At 44.9% G+C, this 18,996-nt stretch overlaps 1 protein-coding gene across 1 annotated transcript in view; it reads right to left on the reverse strand.

Annotated features, from left to right (window-relative positions):
• Positions 1-18,996, reverse strand: part of cacna2d2a (calcium channel, voltage-dependent, alpha 2/delta subunit 2a) — a gene marked incomplete in the record, with an annotated part of 114,964 nt that overhangs the window by 59,175 nt on the left and 36,793 nt on the right.

Here is an 18,996-nt window from a genome sequence, read left to right on the forward strand (position 1 = left end):
AGATTAGCAGGATATCGTCAATGCAATGTTTGCTGATTCGTAGCTTTAGTTGCTAACGAATCGTTAGAGTCACATGTGCATTACAATACCGTTCAACATAGATGGTTCGATTGACTTTATATTGGCCACTGATACGTCAGAACACCATGACTTGTAATGAAATTGTCACACCTGTATGTCTAGTTGCGTCTTTGTCCTGTCTCCACGTCGGTTTTCGTGACTTCCTGTTTTATTTTGATGTTTAACTCTCCTCTCATTTGAGGTTCCTTGTCCCCCCTGATTCCTGATTGTGTCCACCGGTTCCCTTTTCCTCCCCATGTCTTCTTATAGCCTGCATCTCTCTTTGTCTTGTGCCAGTGTGTCAACCTGCGTCGTCATACCAGCAGTGTCCGTAGCCGTAGTCCGGCTTGTCTCGTGATAACCGTTTCACCTCGTGTCAGTAATTTTTCTTTAGAGCTTTTTTTTGTTCCTGTGTCGGGCCTCAGTTAGTTTTTGATAGTAGCTCTGTTTTCTTCCTTTTGGAGCGTCCTTAGTTTTTTGGATTTTGTTTCGTACTTTGTATGAAATAAACTGTCACCCTATCATCCCGCTCTGCGTCTGAGTCCTGCCTCCCGATCGGTTCTGTCAGAAATGAAACCCAATATTTTCTATGAGTATTCCTCGCCACTGCAGCTTTCTTAAAAATGTGCCAGACATTGTTTACTATAATGTACCGTAGGTTTATCTCTGAAGAAGCTTAAAAGTATGTAGGCTTCTCATACAGCGAGTCATCCAAGTGGCAAATATGGTGAAGCCTCAGGCCCAATCCCACCGCCCCCCCCCCCCAAACCCCAAGTCCTGAACCCTCAGGGACCTAATTGACGTCACCTAGAGTCCGTCTGCACGGGGTATGAGTCTGTAAGGGCTTGAAATGGTGTAAATACAAACGGGGAAGCACTTTGCTTCCACATGTCACGACACCATGACAACGTAAAAAGAAATATGGTGTACTATTGAGCGTATTTGTTTCATATGTTTCACTCCCTGATTGGAACGTCTTTCGGGCTTTTTTTCCCATAAGATGAGGGGTAATTTCAAAATATGTTTCAAAAAAGCTACAATGTCAAAATGTAATATTTGATTAATAAAGTAGTGCATTTGGTCTGATTTCATGTTTCTGCACACACGTGGGTCGTCCTTTCCTTACGTCTCCATGCCGCCACTGGTTTTTCCGTGTCCAAAGTCGCATTTTCCTCGGGAAAAGGGAGTTACACAGTAATGCTGATTTACAGAAAGGGTTCATAAAGGGTTTAAAACGTCTGCCAGAGAGCCCTCAAACACTCGCCGATTTGACAGTGGGACAGAACTAAACCCTCACGGAGTTAGCGAGAGAGCCCCTCAAAGTCCGTGAGTCGTAAGACGTGGATTGGGCCCTGGCGCCTCTACGGCCCTCCCTCTTGCGCCTCAGCATCTAGGTTTTCCCAAGCCTCAAGGGGGCCATCTTGTTCCTGTCCCAGAATAGCATGATCAGCCGTAAAGTCCCAGGAGCCCGGGGCCCTGGAATTACTAACCCTGCTTAGACCCGTGCTACCCGAGTGCCTCAGTGGAGGAACCAGCCCCATTCCAACGGAGGCATTTTATCTACCAAAAACACACGAGACATAAACTAACATGCACTATAGCCAAAGCAGTCTTATTTCTCCCCCCCCCCCCCCCCCCCCCTCATCTCAGCTGACCCTCCCACTCACGGACACAAACCTGCTCCGTCTCCTCCAAGCACAGACCGGGCCCAGAGTCTCCGCTCAGGCTGCAGCGGCGCGTACAGGGACGCTAGGGGAGCATAATTGTTGTACAGTAAGTACGTACTGATATCTCTAATCCAATTTGTGAAAATCTGGATGCATTAAAGTCCTCTGCGTCGTTTTGCTTTTGCACTGGGCTTTTAATCACCTGAACAAGAACTGAACAACAACAATAAGATTTATTTAATTTCCTAATGAGACATTATGCGGCTGAAACAATGAAATGAGGATGTAATTATCCCATATAAATTATTACAAAGGAGTCCAATAGAAAAAAAAAAACTGTAATTTGAATTACTTAAAAGAGGGTCAGTCTTCCTAAAGGGCAGCACCGCTGTGGTAATCTCTTGATAAAACTATCAACAGCTACAGTTTTCAATTAAGGATAAATACTGAGGGGTTGAACAATAATCCAGTTGTGAGATTAGTCTGGAAGAAAAGCCAAATGATTTCAATCTGTGTCACAACAGCTGGAATGTTTAATGTTTTTTTTTTAAATGATATGCAAAGTTGTTTTTGGGGGACATAAAAAGCTTTTTTCCACAACCCTGTCATGTTTTTTGATCCAGCGACCCCACGGCCCCTACGACTTTCTCTCTGTATTTAATCTGTAAGTACAAATCTCTACTTTGTCCTTTGATAAATTCCATTTCCCTCCCCCCGAGTAGCCCACGTGTCTTTCATTTTCAGAGCCCTGTTTCTCCAGCTGCTTGTCCCGTAGTATTTTTCCTCCCTCTCTCCTTGGTGGGCCACCATTTCTCTAGAACCCTATCTCCTCCCCAGCAGCTTAATGCAGTACCCCCCTGCTCAAAAACACCAATGTGTCTTCTTGCGTCTTTCCCGTTCTCTCTGTTGGCCCAGATGGATGGGCAATGCAAACAGCCAATGAATCAGAGTGAGGGATGTGGGAAGGCGGGGGGCAGGGATATATCATCTATGCCGGTGGCTGGAGCCCAAGCAGCTTAGAACGCTGGATGAGCATAGTGAGATCAGCGCAGTACAGCACAGATAAGCTCGGTTCAGGCCCACACAACGCCGCAAATAACACTACGGCGCCCGGGCTACAAAGACGCCAGGAGAGTCGACGGCGCGAGCACTTGCGCTCTCGTGTTATTGCCATCGTAACCTTGACACAAAATGGATTACGTCGGGCCATTTTGTCAGCCAAGGTCAAGGACCATGAACGCCGCTATGTAACGGATAGGAGCGCGCAGAGTACCTCCACATCCGCCGCCTTAAACGACACACAGCGGAACCTGCCGTATAATTAGTCAGCATGAGGGGATTAGGATCTTTAATATTCATAACTATTCAGGTTGCTCTGTTCCGGAGGGGAGCAGCTTAATCACGCGGTCATGTTATTTCTGGGGGAATACAGCACACGGGGGACGGACAGCGTCACGCTGCGGAGAACGCCAACTCGCCGACGCCGGGCCGCCGGATTGCTGCAGCCGGTCGGGCCCCTCCACTGAGCATTCACTTAAAGGGCACTTGACACACCACACTGTTGTCCGTGTGCTCTGCAGGGACACTCCAACACAGCCCCACAACGCGCGTGTTTGAGTGCGAGGGCCCTCGAGAGAACACGACGCAGTCTGCGCACGTGATTGTACCCTTGAATCGGGGCACTCAACATATTCCAAATGATCCCTCGGCTCAGTTTTCTGGGAACGCTCAATTCACCTTGGGGACCAAAAGACTGTGAAATGACGCCGCTGGGGCCACAACGCTGCGAGGGTGAAGCCGTGGGAGATTTAACAGTGGTTTGCTGCCGTGGACGTTGACAATGGTAACGGTAAGCCACTGAGCTTGTATGTATAAAGACAGCTTGCTGACAGCAGAGAGATGCAGTGTCGTGCAGCAGTTGGTCCATTAGGGGGCAGCACATCGAGCGTACCGATGAGCCCCAACGCCAACACCACCAGCACCACCAGCAGCAGCAGCAGCAGCAGCAGCAGCCAGTGGAGCCTGTCAGAGTGAGAGCAGTCTGCTTTAAGCTCTTCATTCTGTCTTCTCCACTCGGCCGGGATTAAGGCCAATCATAGAAATCACTGAGTCAGAACCGCCCCACAATAACAGATGGAGGGACCTTCCACTCCAGAATTTTAAAACATCTCAGACAAACTCACTTTCACTTCGCCTCGCACCCCTCGGGGGCTGCTGCAACCCCCCCCCCCCCCCCCCCCCTCCACCACCACCACCACGGCCACCTTTTCCTTCTCTCGCCATCCTTTTATCACTCCTCTTTTCCCGCCTGTTTTATCCCGCCATCATATGCTGTACTCCATTTCTCTCCATCTGTTTCAGTTTACTGCCCTCAAACTTTATTCCTCCCCTAAAGCCGGATTCATTCCAACAGTCAGAAAACCAACTTAATTGACTTCGCATGGCACGGTTCTTGTCGCTGACGCAGGATGTGAAGAAGCTGGAAAACCTTTGACCATTTCACGTTGCAGTAACAAACTGCTTCGATAAAAAACAATGGGCTGTCCATAATGAGGAGAAATAATGACCCTTAATTCCAGGTCCCGGGTCGGTTTGTTACTGGTAGCGGGGTAGTGTGGTCCTTATTAGCTAACTCTGACGGGGGATCTGCGCGGATGGGTGGGAGACCCCCGCCTTTGTTCTGTGATCTCAAAGCCCCTCGTGGCCGTGGCCGTTTGCAGCGGCGTGCACGTGTGTGTGTGTGTGTAGTGCTTTTGTAGCATGTGCTTAGATAATCCCCGCCTTTGCCCCCCCCCCCCCCCCTCACTCTCCGATAATCTTCCCTCTCCTCAACGGACATGTTAACAATTTCCTTATGCGTTTCCAGAGCAGAGCATTCGAACGCCACTCTGCTGTTTCCACGGAGACCGGACGTGTAAGACGCGAGCCGTCACCTCAGAAACGCCATGTTCCCGGGTGTAGTTGAATCGGACAAGAAAGGCAGGCGTCTTTACTTTGGAGCGAAACAGAAGCTCTCTGCAGATCTAAACTATCGGTCTTCAGAGCTACGCTGAACCCCCCCCCCACCTTGATCACAAACTCTTGTGTGCTCATCAGTCTTCCTTTGACTTCATAAAATGGTTATTAGCAAAATATGATTATGCTAGGAAAAATGTCAAGGGAGCAAATGAGCCAACCTAACGGCCGCTGAAGTGTCTCCATAAAAACAATATTCATTTTCATCTAATTTAGACGCTTTTTGTTTCATTTGAGAGACTCCATTGAAAACAATTCGCTCATTAAACCACACAGCCTTTGAAGCTAAGTGGCAGACTCATCATCACAGAACAGGGCCAAAGACCATTTTAATTCAATGGCGCAACTACCATTGTCGATTTAATTAAACCTCCCATGGGAGGATTGCTGCAAACAGCTTTATCGCAGAATTTACGTTACGTATGCCGGGGTCACGTTGCACAAAAATCCGGCACGGATCTAAAAGACAGAAACGGTCAAACAAGGTCACTGCAGGGGAACCGTGGTGAGTCAACGCCACACGGACGCGCAGCCGCCGATGTCTCGCAAGAGGCAAAGCGTCCTACATGCGGTGGCCAGCAGGGGGCTGAGGCTGAGCGTGCAGGGGGGGGACGTGGGAGGGTGGGGGGGTGTCTGGCTGGTTGGGCTCACTGTTCATCGTTTGACAGATAGTCACAGACATGCCCAAACTGCTGCCCTGCCTGTCCTGCTGTCGCTGGTATCAGTCAGACTACGGAGACAAGAGTCAGAGGAGAAGGGAACCCAAAGGCGGCCATTTACAAAATAAAAAAAGATTCAGACGCCTTGTTTTCTATTGCAGCCCTCCGGGCATCGACCTTGCAGGTGACTGAGAAGGAGAAAATTGCATACACAATTTTTGAGAAAAAAAAAAAAAGCGACATTCCACTAGAAAAAAACATAGCACAAGGCTGATGTTTTAGTTGGTACATCCGTTAGAAAAGGTGTGTGCGATTGCTTGGATGACCTGCTTGTTTCAGGCGAAGCGGAGCTGCGTTGAGATGCAGGGCAAATGTCTCCTTGATCAGAGGTTAGAGTGCTACACACACACACACACACACACACACACACAACGCACAAACTCCCTTCCACACGGTGTACACTACGCAATCAGGCCTTCCTAATTGATTATACACACCGTTGTGTTCTCTGTGCCCTTTCCTTTGACTGGCTGAAGCTGGACGCAGATACAGTTCGAGAGGGTCAGACTAATGTCAATTATTATATATGGCACATTCTAACAATATTGGATTCGTGATCTTGTAACATTTCTTCTGTTGCATGTCGCTGTCTACAGTGTGGAGCGGAAACGGTCGGAGGGAATGAGAGCGGATGAGTAGGACCGGGACAGGGCGGTTGGAATGAGAGAGGTACCCCATAGGAGGATGGGTTGGGTTTTTTTTTAACACAAACTAATATTATCTCAAAGCAGCCTAGCACCCCTTCCGCGCTGCAAATCAAGGGCAAACTGTTTATTTCTGCGGCCCTTTTTTTTTTGCCCTTTACTCCAATCATCCTTCCCCTTACTTCAGATTGCTCAATAATGAAGGGAATTACTCATTCGTGGCTTATAGGAGGTTTATTATTCAAATAAAAGGTCACAACGTGTTACCACTCTGATATTTTGTGAGTTCCCGCGGATTCACCTCGCCGCCGCCTCCTCCTCCTCCTCCGCTACAGATCCATGGTGTCTGACAAAAGCCTTGTCAAAGTGCCAGAGAGTCCAGTGACAGCAGCTGGTGTTTGACAAAGTGTATCATTGACAGTGTGTGGCCGGGCAATTGTTTGGTATTTACACACATGCGCACACATGAGTACACACCTTCACTCGTACTTGTCCACGGACACGCACATACACACACACACACACACGCACACCCTATAACGTATTCCAGCAGATATAAAAGGAGTAAAAACGTGCAGACACGGCTGTCTCTCAAAGCAATTACAGCAGATTGAAACCAAATTAAATTTGAAGCCTGGAGCAACACCAGCTACTGAACGTCTGTGACAGATATGACAGGGGAGGGAAGGGAGAGCCGCGGGCCCAAAGGGTGGAGGGGATGCCGCAGAGAGCGGCAGGTGTGGGTCACAGAGGAAGAGAGAGCTGCTTGGATAGGAGAGCTAATGCAGACGGAAGTAGAGCAGATAGCTGGCCTCTCACAGAGAACGTCAGGAGGGGGAGCTGCCGGGAGTTTAAGGAACATGCAGATGTTTTTGCGCGTTTTAGCCCATTTACTGTAAAGTTGGTATTCTATATGTTGCCCCCAACCCGGTTTGAAAAGCACACCATATGTTTCTGGATTGATTTCTTAGCTTCGGGGCAGCGCCGGTTTATATTCATTTCAATACGAACTGAACTTTGAGAGCTGTTGGAGTTACTGGATATTGGTAATTCATCACAGTAAACGTTTTTTTCACCTTCATCACAACGCTCCGACATCCAGGACTGGAGAGCCGGCTGCTGAACAGCATGCAACAAATGACCAAGTTCACACCATCTCTTTTCTTGACATCCATGTTTTCCGCTGTTGTTTGTGCTGTAGCTCCCTAATGTCACACTTTTCTGCAGCAGTCATACAATAAAAAATAATGTAATAAAAAAAAGGCACAAATTGTACAAAATGCACTATCAATGTAGGTTGACTTTCATAGATAATTAATTGAGCCCAAATCGTTGCCTTGGAAATCACGGTTGGGAAATTATCAGGAGTAATGCAAATGCACAGTGACAACACAATGGTGTATCCATGCAAATTGTGTTAAATACAGCATGTCTTATACCCTTTTCATCTATAAAAATCCCTGAGGAAGAAAAACGGCTTCACTACGTCCAGTAAAAGAACATCTTTACACTGGAAGGTGATACCGTGTGACTAGCAACACACTATAATCTGTAGACCATTTAGCAATCACAAACGTGCCCCGTTACAAGCATACAGATTAGCTCACTCTCTAGTTCTCCAGGAGATCTCATTTTTTCTCCATTTTCATTATTCTAGTCCAAGAAATGACAGGATTAGTTGTGGCGGCTTTTGAACACCTGATGTTATCTTCCTCTCCTGGGTGAACAATTAATCCCTCTCATTTCCCTTCTACTCCTCATCCTCTCTCTCTCTCTCTCTCTCTCTCTCGCTCCCCATCCAGGCTTCACCTTCGCCTCCATTTCACTGTTCCTCTCTTCTTCTCCCTGCATCACATTGTCTCTCCCGGAGGAGAGATGTTTTACCAGAGAAATGGAGCTAAGTGGCCTCATGTACGGCGTTCTGTGGAGATGTATGAAAGCACGCAGTAAGTTTCTGTAGTCACTGCTCATACAGTATGTTCACACATTTACATTATACAGACATTCAATTTCCATTAGCAAAATCAATAAGTGATGGATCTATATTTGTAGACACAGTAGGAAGTTTTAAATGTGTCTACTGACTAACAAGCGACAGCAACTGTCTATCTGGCTATCAATGTAAATCTTTGATCATTCATCAGTCAATACTCCTCAGTCACAGAAGGAAGGATTCTCTGGACATCCAACCAAAGCTTTCATGCTCAGCATTCACATGTGCCGAAAGTGGAAATACAATAATGTAGAATCTTGGATTTGTCCACAAAAAAAAAAAAAACATACACAATAATGTAGAATCTTGGATTTATACACAAAAAAAAAAATATATATATATATATATATATATATATATATATATATATATATATATATATATATATATAAGGTCTGGTGGAAAAATTATGATCTCATTTTAAATTACTGCTTGCGAAATTATAGCTCAATCCATCTTTTTTTCATTTTAAACTCTCAAGATGCCGGTTTTCTCCCTCCCAGTCCTGTCTAAGAAAGTAATCCCACAGCTTTCTTTTCATGTCTGTCAGTAGTGCTTTGAGCACGCTCTATTTTCTGAGCGGATAATTCACTTGAGTGACTGATAATACTGAATATGATGTTGTATTTTATTAGTCAAATATCATCTAGAATTTAAAGCAACATCCTAAATCCATCTGCACTTAATACTACTACTCTCACTGCTTGTTATGAACACAGATGTTTAAACATTATTGTTACATAGGAAGGAAGAGAAATATGACTCATTGTTCATTAGCTCGCTAGCTAACAAGCTAAAACACGTAAATATGTTCAGGAAGTTTAGAGAGCACATTTGAGAAAAGCTATATTTTCCCCCGGCTCGCAGTTACTTTACGTACCTCATGTTTCTACCCATTTCAATGCACATTTACATTAAAAAACAGCCTGAAAAAATTATTATTATTCAATTATGCAATTCAGTATTCGCTGCCAATACAGAAAATAATGACCACTAGGTCGAAGATGCATAAGGAGTAACTGCAATGTAGCAGGGCCATTTTTCTATTATGCCGTCCCGCTTTCTGCCCCGATGTTGCCTGACAAAAATGCCAAATGATGCCTGAAGACAAAGGTGATAAAGCAGTAAATTGACATTCATGCATTCTAAGGTGAAAACCACACTAAATGCCCCCTTCGCGCTGTTACAACCTCTTGGAAATAGTCACATCCTTAAATCACACATAATTACTGCTCAAGTAGAGTTAAAGGTAACTGCCCTTTCCTGTAAACTGATATATAACTAATTTAATCTTTAAGAAATTGTATTTTGATAATTGCAGAAGAGACATTTACTTCACAGTGCTTTTGATGTGTCGCGTAAGAGAAGAATTGGACTTCTTTATGCTGACCGTGAGAATAAAGCAGGCCTCGGTATGAATTAACTTGACGACGAGCGGTGGAGCCGAGGGCGCACAAGGCTGCTACCAAGACGAATCAGCCCAACAAAACACACAGACGTCCACTTCTCAATCTTAAACTTATGCACACATGTTAAGACTGAAGCACACACACACAGACAGACACACACACATATAGCAATCACCCAGAATAAAGATGCAAAAAATCCCTCCACATACATCTACTTTTTAAAGAACTCAGCACTCAGCATTGTTGAGGGCAGGGGAAGAAAATGGCTTTTTAAAATCTGCCTGCTGTTGTATTCGGTATCATTACAGACTAACTGTGGGCAAAGATTATACTGCAGCACATTCTGTCTGTGTGCATGAAGTCAATTTACCCAACGCCATTTTCAGTTTCTCATTACCTCAGTGGTAAACATTGTGTGCCTTTTATCTCACCTATAACTTGCTAAATGTATCTTCCCGTCAGGGGAAGAACGTGCTGGTACGAAGACAGATGCATAATATAAAAGACCAACGTGGAAAATGTAAAATGACTGAAAAGCCCTTGAGGGAGAAAAAGAAACGGTGAAAGATAAAAAAAAAAGAAGGGAAGAAAGCACAAGTGTGACAGAGGGAGAGAGAGGGAGGGGTTTAGGTAGCGCCGCAGCAGTCTAACCTTGACAGAGAGCATCTTCCGACAAGCATCTGCCTCCTGTAATAATTTGGAAATAATCTACATGCACAAAGGCCCAGCAGTCTGGCAGAGCAAATGCTCTGTGCCTGATCGATCACTCCGATTCAGCCAGCTGCCGGTCTCTGTCTGCGCAGGACCAACATCGATCTCAGGCCTCCCCTCCTTCCCCGCAGCGAGTCGGGTGATAGAGTGAGGAAGAGGGTAGAAAAGCGAGACTAGAGATGGAGCGAATAATGCCAAAAAGGAGAAAAACCACAGAGAAGAGATATTCAAATTGCTTTAGGAATACATTTTATAATAGTAAAAGTCGCAGAATCCAGGCCATTACGTTGTGACCTGGACGCGAAGATCCTCTAGCTTCTGACACGATAAAATCCACACCAGCAACAACATATCCCATCAACACATCTAATTACTACAGAGTTGTGACAGCATTAACTGCCACTGCGCATTCGGCCCCTAGCAATTAATTGACTTCTAAATGGTCTGTCATTAGCACCAATTCAAAAGAATAGATGTACCGCTCCGCCATCACTTAGCATAGTCTTGCCAGCGCTGCCCTTAAGAAGCAGCTTCAATGGTTGTCCATCACGGGACGGGTCCCATCAAGAGAGGGGAGGCCAGCAACCTCCACCTTAATCAGCAGCCGGAAAGCAAGACAGAAACCTCGCTTTGGTGTTGAGGAGTTCTGGTATTTACTCACCTACAACTCAACACTATGACATTCAGTTATGATATTACTGCCAACTGTAAGGAGTTTTCTATTTGTATAACACAGTAAGTTTCTTAAAAATGCATATTTTTTAATATATAGCTGGGCAACATACCAGCGGAAAATATTTCCATGGTGGATGTTTGTAGCTTGTGCCTCAGACAAGGACTCAACAAACAATCTCTCTCTTCTTTTAAGTCACATAGTCACATATTTCTTCTAAAAAAAATGCTACAACAAAAAGCCAATGTCAGGTCTAGAAATACTGTATATACAGGTGCATGACCTGCCTCAATCCCCCCACACTTTACAGATGTAAAGCCCAAGTGTCCCTGATACAGGGATTCACATCATTTGGAGCCAGTTTGTGCAGTGGTGGCGTTGGCGTTGCATCAAGCGCGAGGGAAAAATCACAGCTGTCCCTTCATTTTTCTTGTATAAAATAAGTAAATGAACTCAAACATGACATCCAACTTCCTGCCTGCCACCAGGAAAGAAAAGACATTTTGGCTTCACTTTTGGGGAGCTGTCATGACGTCCATCTTTGAATACAGTCTACGATAGCGTGCAGTGTTCAGTGCTATAAACTGTACAGTACGACTTGTGGATGGTGGGTCAAATGGTAAAGGCTTATTGTGATAAGCTGAACCTGAGCTTGTAAGTTGGTAATCAATGATAGGGATTAATACGTATCAAAGAGACGAAAAGGAGTCTGATTGCTTTTATCTTGGGTCGCGAAGATTAAAAGAGCACACATGAAAAAGAGAGAGACATGAGGGGAGGGAGACCCGGGAAAAAAAGGGGAGAGGGGGGGGCAGACAGTGTGAGATAATTATTATCGTAGTGGTGGTTTTCCAAGGTCAATATTTGAGATTCTCCTCAACCGGCTCCCCCCCCCCCCCCTCCTCCCAACCCTCCCACTGCTGCCTGCAGGCAAACTCCTATCTTCTCCTACCTTCTTCTCCCGTCACGACACCTTTTCCCTGTCACTCATTCGCCAGCGGAAGGCAGTGTCCCACTCCTGTGGTCGTGCCTCCGTTAAGGCAGTATAGCTTTTACAACACAGGGCGAATTAAATGGGCAATAAACAAACCAACTGGCCTTCTGTCTGTGCAGTTTGGGGAGTCACCTGTCAGTCAGCTGTTAAGCATGCATGAAACCACATCTCCAAGCCACAGCTTCATTGGCTTGTATGAAAATACACTTGCCAATCATGAAAAGTGTTCGGCCATTATTTTACGACAGGCTGTCAAAGCTCAAGACAGTGGGGAGGCAAACAGAGGAGGAGGAGGAGGAGGAGTAGGAGGAAGAAGAGGACGGTTGAAGGCAAACAATAAGAAAACTAAATAACAATTGTGAGGTTCTTATTTGTGAATTCCATGAAGTCAGAGTCAGAATGTAAGGTGAGGGTTTGCATTTAAAACAGTCAATTTTATGTGTGCAAAGTATAGTTTAGTGTACAAACTAATCACATGACAAATGCCAAACTAATCTAAGGATGTGCTGCTTTTCTTAGTTTTCTGTTAAAGTCAAGAATTGTGTGTTTTTGTCTATATTTCAGGGAAAATAAGACACAAAGGAGTCACCTGCTCTGGGATATTATATTGTAAATTGCATATACGACTTGACTTGAACAATAAAGGAATTATGATATCCTCCGAAAGGGTCCAAACCTCAAACATGCATTTAGAACAAGCTGTAAAGGTCACAGGAAAGACTGACAGGAACCCTGGCTGTCTGGCTCGCACGCGGCATGTTTCAAATCGCGCCACCGGGGGAGCTCCAGGCTTTTGGGCTTCTGCAAATGTGCTCTAACAGAAAATAAGAACCCGGTTTCTTTATTTGCACGATGCCACAACTGACGTGACTCGATGCAACAGGCTGAGACAGACTCTGATCGACTTCCACTTACGAAGCAAACAGGAGAGAGGCGTCGAGCGCCCTGCAAATGAATGTCAACTTGGGGAGAAATGGAACGGGGAGAATTATTCAATCTGCAGCCACCTCTTCCTGGGGAGAACTGAGGTGAGGGGAAGGCGAGCGAAGGGAGATGAGGGGAGGAGACAAGGGAGCAGAGAGGGCTGAGGCGCTAGATGCCGTTCTCCCTGGGCAGGGTCCAGCGTGGCAGGCTCCTAGATAAGCCGAGCAAAGATTAACAGCTTGCTCTGATGGAAGAGCAAAAAACAAAACAAAAGGCAGGCGACCTCTGCTTCCTTTGGCCTCTCGGCGTGAGTGGCCTTACTCTGTGAGGACACGTGCTGGGGATTGTGCACATTCGTCATGATGAGAATGTTTAACACGTATAGTCAACAGGGTGCCGGGGGGAAAAAAGGAAACGTATATTGTTCCCCCCCCAACTTGAGCTGCGTGACCTCTCATATCCTTTCAAACACGTCCCTTTTTTGTCTTTCACATACAGTACAGGTTTTCATTTCCTGCAGTTCTACACTGCAAACTAGTACGGCGTCCTCGGTGGGAGAACCTGCACGGCTGGCAAGCGGCTCCTCTGAAGAGCACTTCTACCTGCTGGAGCTCAGGCGTTACAATAAAACCAGGAACAACTGTAGGGGTCTGGTAAAACTGATATTCAGGTATTCGAAGGCTGTTCGAATAGATTTACCATTTACCAGAGGCAATTTTATCATTCACTGCCGCCGTTTTGCACAAAAAGTTAATGATCAGAACAATATCTCAAAAACATTCTTTTTTCCCGCTTCTGTTTCTTGCTGTTTCAAACGAGGACAGAGTTATTTCTGAAATCAGTTATTAATGGTTTGAACTCTCTTTGGCAAAAGTCATATTTATTTGCTGTTTGTCAAGAAAACTGCAAAAACGTGCATCTCTATATGATTTGGCAGTGACTTTAACAGAAGTAGTAAGAAGCATTCCGACTAAACTTTAGATTGACTATCGACTGTGTAGATTGGAAACCCATTTACGTATATTTGTACAAAGGGTTTAGGAGATTGTGTGTTGATAAGATCTCAGACATCAAATGTATCACTGCGAGAGAGCAGCGCATCCAGAAGAAAGACAATATCATTTTATGTGGCAGGGCACCTTGTATCCAAAATAATTGCATCACACTCATTTGCACTAAAATAATGACAACTCAAGCGATGAAGTTGAAAAGAAATAACATCATAAATTATGTTAAAAATGGTACACAGGTAATGCATAATTTCACTGCCTCATAGATTTTTTTGCAAAGAACCATGAAGGCAATCATGCATTTTTTAATACTAGATTGATTCACAACGTGGAGGCTTCTCCATCACCAATGCCTGCACCCACAAACTGTTGCACATCGACATCCTCTCAGCTGATGAAGCTGATAAGAGTGAGCTGGTGGATTATCGCTGGGATGAAGATGAGGCAGTGGAGGTGGAGGGTGGAGGGCTGGGAGACTGAAGGTGGGGTGGATCGTGATCTGCTTAGTGAAATATGACATATTTTAAAAGACATTATTTTTCCCAACCTCCTAACCACACAGTTCCTTTTGTTGTCCGCAGAAGACACTATTTTCAAACCAGACAGCGGTTTAACATATATTTAACGTGTCATTGCTGAGCTGTTTTTCAAAAGCCCCTTTTATAAAAATGATCTTTTTCAATTGTGCCCTTAAGGAAAGAAAATAACGAACAGACAAGAGTTCTGCCTGGCAATTGACAAAAAAGAAAGGAATAAAAACGCCAGCGTTTCAGCACAGCGATTGCCGATTCAAGTGTCTCCGTCTCTCCTTTTCTCTCCCCTCTCTGCAGATACGAAATCGCACATGGGCGACTAGAAATGTATGTTTTATGCAGTTTGGAGAGACGGCTGCATAAAAGCACAAAGCAGTCATTTCCATTCATTTGTCTCTCGCTGACGGGGAAATTAAGGAGTGAAGCAGATGCTATTGCTACGTGAACAAGTTGCTTAAACACGGAAAGCATTTTTTTTCCTTTCAAGAAGAAGTTGGATAATTAGATGCTGTATAACTCCCCCCGCTCCCTCCCCTCCCAACGCTTCCTGCCTGCAACCCATATTGTCACTCAATTGAATGACTTTGTCTGAGACAGGAACACGGCAGAAAAATATAACTCTCCCGCTGTACACTGACATTTGTTTTGAGGGGAAAAAAGGGAAAGCAGAGCATTTAAATGGAGCTGCAAATGGTACATTCAAAGCTAAAATAAATGTGTGCATTGACGATGAGGAGAAATGTGCTGGGGGCATCAGCAGATCAGGTTCTGACATTTTGTCTAATGTAGAATGCTGCAGAAGAAACACTGGGTTTGGGATTTTGTGACCTTTCATCAGCGGGAGTGCTTGAATAAACCAATAGCATAGATAATATAATCTAGATTTATGAGAATCTGTTTATACAACACAATGCTTCACCTTATCCTGTGTGTGTTTGTGTGTGTGTGCGTGTGTGTGTTGACACATCTGTATAGGGCAGCGACATAAGACCAGTTCAGATGAGCCTCCGTACGCTGAGACCATGTCTGAAGGAAAAATTGGGCCACATTGGGTCACATTCAGCCAGCAGCCGCAGTAGTTTTGGGTTATGTTGCACCTTTACTTTATAAAGATAATTACATAATGCCACATTGTTGCTCCTTTATTGGCAACGACAGAATAGCTTCATGTTAGTTTCCTTCAGGTTAAACAGGACGACGCTTGAGCAAATTCTCTCGGCTTAGAAGAAGTTAGTCAGCCGTACGTTGAGTGAGGTGATTGTGTGGTGTGTGTGTGTGTGTGTGTGTGTGTGTAGTGTAATAGCTTTGCTGCAGGTTGAAACAGATGGTTGCTAATGGAAGTTCATAGATCTGAATGACAGGGGCCAGGGGATTGGGGGGGGGGGGAGGGGGATTATGGGAGAGGAGGGGGGGGGGTGCGCACGTGTTGGATCGCATCTACCTCTATGTACATTTTCACAATTGGATCAATAGGAAAGTAGACCAGCTAATGCTTCTATTTCTAGGGTAAATAAAGATAAACAGAAGTTTAGGGACACGCTGGTGCTGTTGATCAGTGGCCCACTTTGGTCCCAAATAAAATATCTGAGCAACTATTGACCCACAACAAGGTCAAAGCATTTTTTCTTCATTGAATTATCTCTAAATCTACCTCACTGGGTTGACATTTAGAGTTCCGCGTGAGGTGTCTTCATAAACATGATTAAACTGTTGCATGGGTTGCAACGGCATTTGGTAAATTCACTTTCCACCAGGATTAATTGTAATCACTTCAGTGATCTCTTAGTTTAATCTAGAGGTCAAAGCCATCAGGTCAAAATATTGATTTGTTAAATGTTAGCATATTTTATGTTTAGTGCTAATTAGCAAAGGTTATCTTGATGAATCCTAACAAACAACAAACAGAACCACTAGCAGGGCTTTAAACTGTATTTATATTCAAACATATATAAGAATAGAATAGTTAATTTTCAGTTGATGGTTACCTCATTGAACTGGATGGTAACAATACAATCTCAACAGTCTTAAGTACTTCTCAACTATCTGATTCATAATCCGCTCTGTATTGTTCACAGAGACAATAAAACAGCAGATTATGACAGATGACAAAAATCCGTATAGGGATCTATAAACTATTTTCTTCTTATATTGCATCTAAATCAACTTTTTAAATGTGTTTTGCAGTTGTCAAACATTTGCCAAAACATCCTTTAAAACATCAGTTTGAAGGAACAGAACGGGACCCTGAAGGCATCGGAGAAAGAAACCACCAATGGTCTGTGTCCTCAGGAGCCTGATGGAATCTCTCTGAACCGCACCGGCAGAAATCTGATATGTTTTTTTTTTTTGCCAATCAGCGCACGCTGCGAGTTGTGCAAGTTTTCTCTTCTATTTTTACCCAAGTAGAGCTCGGCCTACTTGCCTCGTACTTCTCTGATGGGACCTGAGAGTTAAAACGGCCTCTCCAAAGGCCTACAGGAAATGAAAAACCAAATTACTTTGCTAGAGTCTCCCGGCGGGTGACAGGTGGCGGGTGGCGGCGGCGGCGGGAGGGCTGTGGTTGTAATATGGCGCCATGTCTTCTACAACGGCATATATGCAAAATGTTCCACGCATGTTAAAGTTCCGAGTTGCTGATTGGGTTCATTAGTTATTCAAACCATCTGACCTCCCCACAGCACCGCTCAGACACACTCGTTATGAAGCCCTTGTAATTCATTAAGCTGCCTAAATGAACACAAGCCGTATCGAGTGGCTTGCTGTGCCTCAGGGAGGTTAGTAGTCAGTGCGTGGATCCAGTTTTAATGCTATGATAAGGGCAGTGTCGGATTATTGCCTGACAACAGGAGAATTATGAATTAGAGTAGGAGGGTGTAGAATGTAAAAACATAATATAAGCATTTTTTGCGCGCATTCATCAGAACTTGTTCACCCTGGTAAATAACCAAAAATAAACAACATCTGTAGCATTTATTTGTAAAAAAATCACTTAAGCCTCCAGAATCAGGTGTGAGGGGAGCGAGGCTGCAGGGAGCTTCTGACGGCGAGATACAACTCCTTCATTTGTCATCGCGTCACGCCAACAGGGGGGATATAATCACTTGCTGCCGGCGGTGTAATTCATTGCGGGCGCACCAACTGCTGCAGTAAAAGCTGCTTTTGGGAATGACGGAAACTTCGAATTCAAAAGGGCTTAAAGTGGCTGTATTCCTAAAGGTAGCTTTTTTTTCGGGAGGTACGTGGTGGTTATCGATTGACCGGCACAGCAGGCAACGAATCACCAGATCAGTAACCAGACTAGATAAAGGAGGGCTTCGCGTTACTAATCCTCCAGCTTTGGTACACTAGCAATGAGGGCCGATCCAGATCAGCGTGACGAGCCCTCACTACTCACAACAGCTCCACAGTCTGCGGGTGAGCAGGAGCCTCATTTTTAGGACTGGTGGCCCTTTAAAAACCTGAGGGCTAAATTTAGCTGTTATAAATTGGTTATTTGTACCGGATGCCTGTTCAATTAAAGCCAGCCACTGAGGCGTCTGAGATCTCGCCGGGATGACGACACAAGTCACCAACCACACACTGCAAAGAGGTGGTTTTACTCACTGAAGGAACAATAATTAAAACTGGTGATTTTATTTAAACAGAACCTGTACAAAATATAACACACTATACTAAAGGATGAAAACTACGTTTGTCTGATGGAAACAGTTGTTTTGTTGAAATATTGACTTTGTGCATTGTGCTTGGCAGCACCTCGTCAACGCACTGTGTGCAACAAATCAATTCCTTCATGTGAACAGAGTAAGAAATCACAAAGAAGTGACTTCACACTACCTACGTAGTCTGTGGCAATCCAATGAGTTTAATTGTCACGGTTTTTTGTTGACAATTAGCTAAAGCAGGTTCCACTCTGGGTTTGTCCTTCAGAGATCTGCACCGACCGAAAAACGAGGCAATGAGGAAGCAAATAAAAATCACACTGGTAAATATATTGAAATGTTCCCTCCGGTGAACCGACACGCACACGCTCACATTCTGTGTGACGCCGCGTGTCTTAGTGAATTAATGATGGATGTAACGTGACAACAGATGACTCGGAGCGGCCCGTCCCTCCCCGTCCCTGACCCGGCTGTGTCGCCTTGGTTTTCCGCGGTCAGGAGGAGACGGGAGGCCCACGCGGTCTGATTGATTAATTCTGTCATGCACACTTCTGTCGCCCCTGCACGGTGTCCGGTCCGAGCTCCCCGGTTACCTCTCACCATCGCTATCGGCAAGACCGCAAAACGTCTCGGGACATTGTTGTGTTTCCTGAGACGGAACCTGCCCACTGTCCTGCCCATGGCCACCAGGGGGACCCCATAGTGCGCTTCAAATGTAACAATAAGGAGTCGCGAATTACGAAAGTGTGTGGGCGTCAATCTACACAAGCCGGGAGGGTGAAGCGTAACCGGTCACAAAAAGAGAGAAATATCACAAGAACAGCAATCAGGTGAACTCGCCAATAAAAGTAGCCTGCAGTTGCATTTGGGTATTTTCATTGCAACTAATGCAACCTCCTCTGCTGAGAATGAAAGCGAGATGTGCATTTTAGGACGGACGTGGTTTTCTTTAGGGATGTGGATGCACCTCATAGGGTCAGCCTTC

The sequence above is a fragment of the Gasterosteus aculeatus genome, chromosome 17 (genome assembly GCF_964276395.1).
Source record: "Gasterosteus aculeatus chromosome 17, fGasAcu3.hap1.1, whole genome shotgun sequence".
NCBI classification, from domain to species: domain Eukaryota; kingdom Metazoa; phylum Chordata; class Actinopteri; order Perciformes; family Gasterosteidae; genus Gasterosteus; species Gasterosteus aculeatus.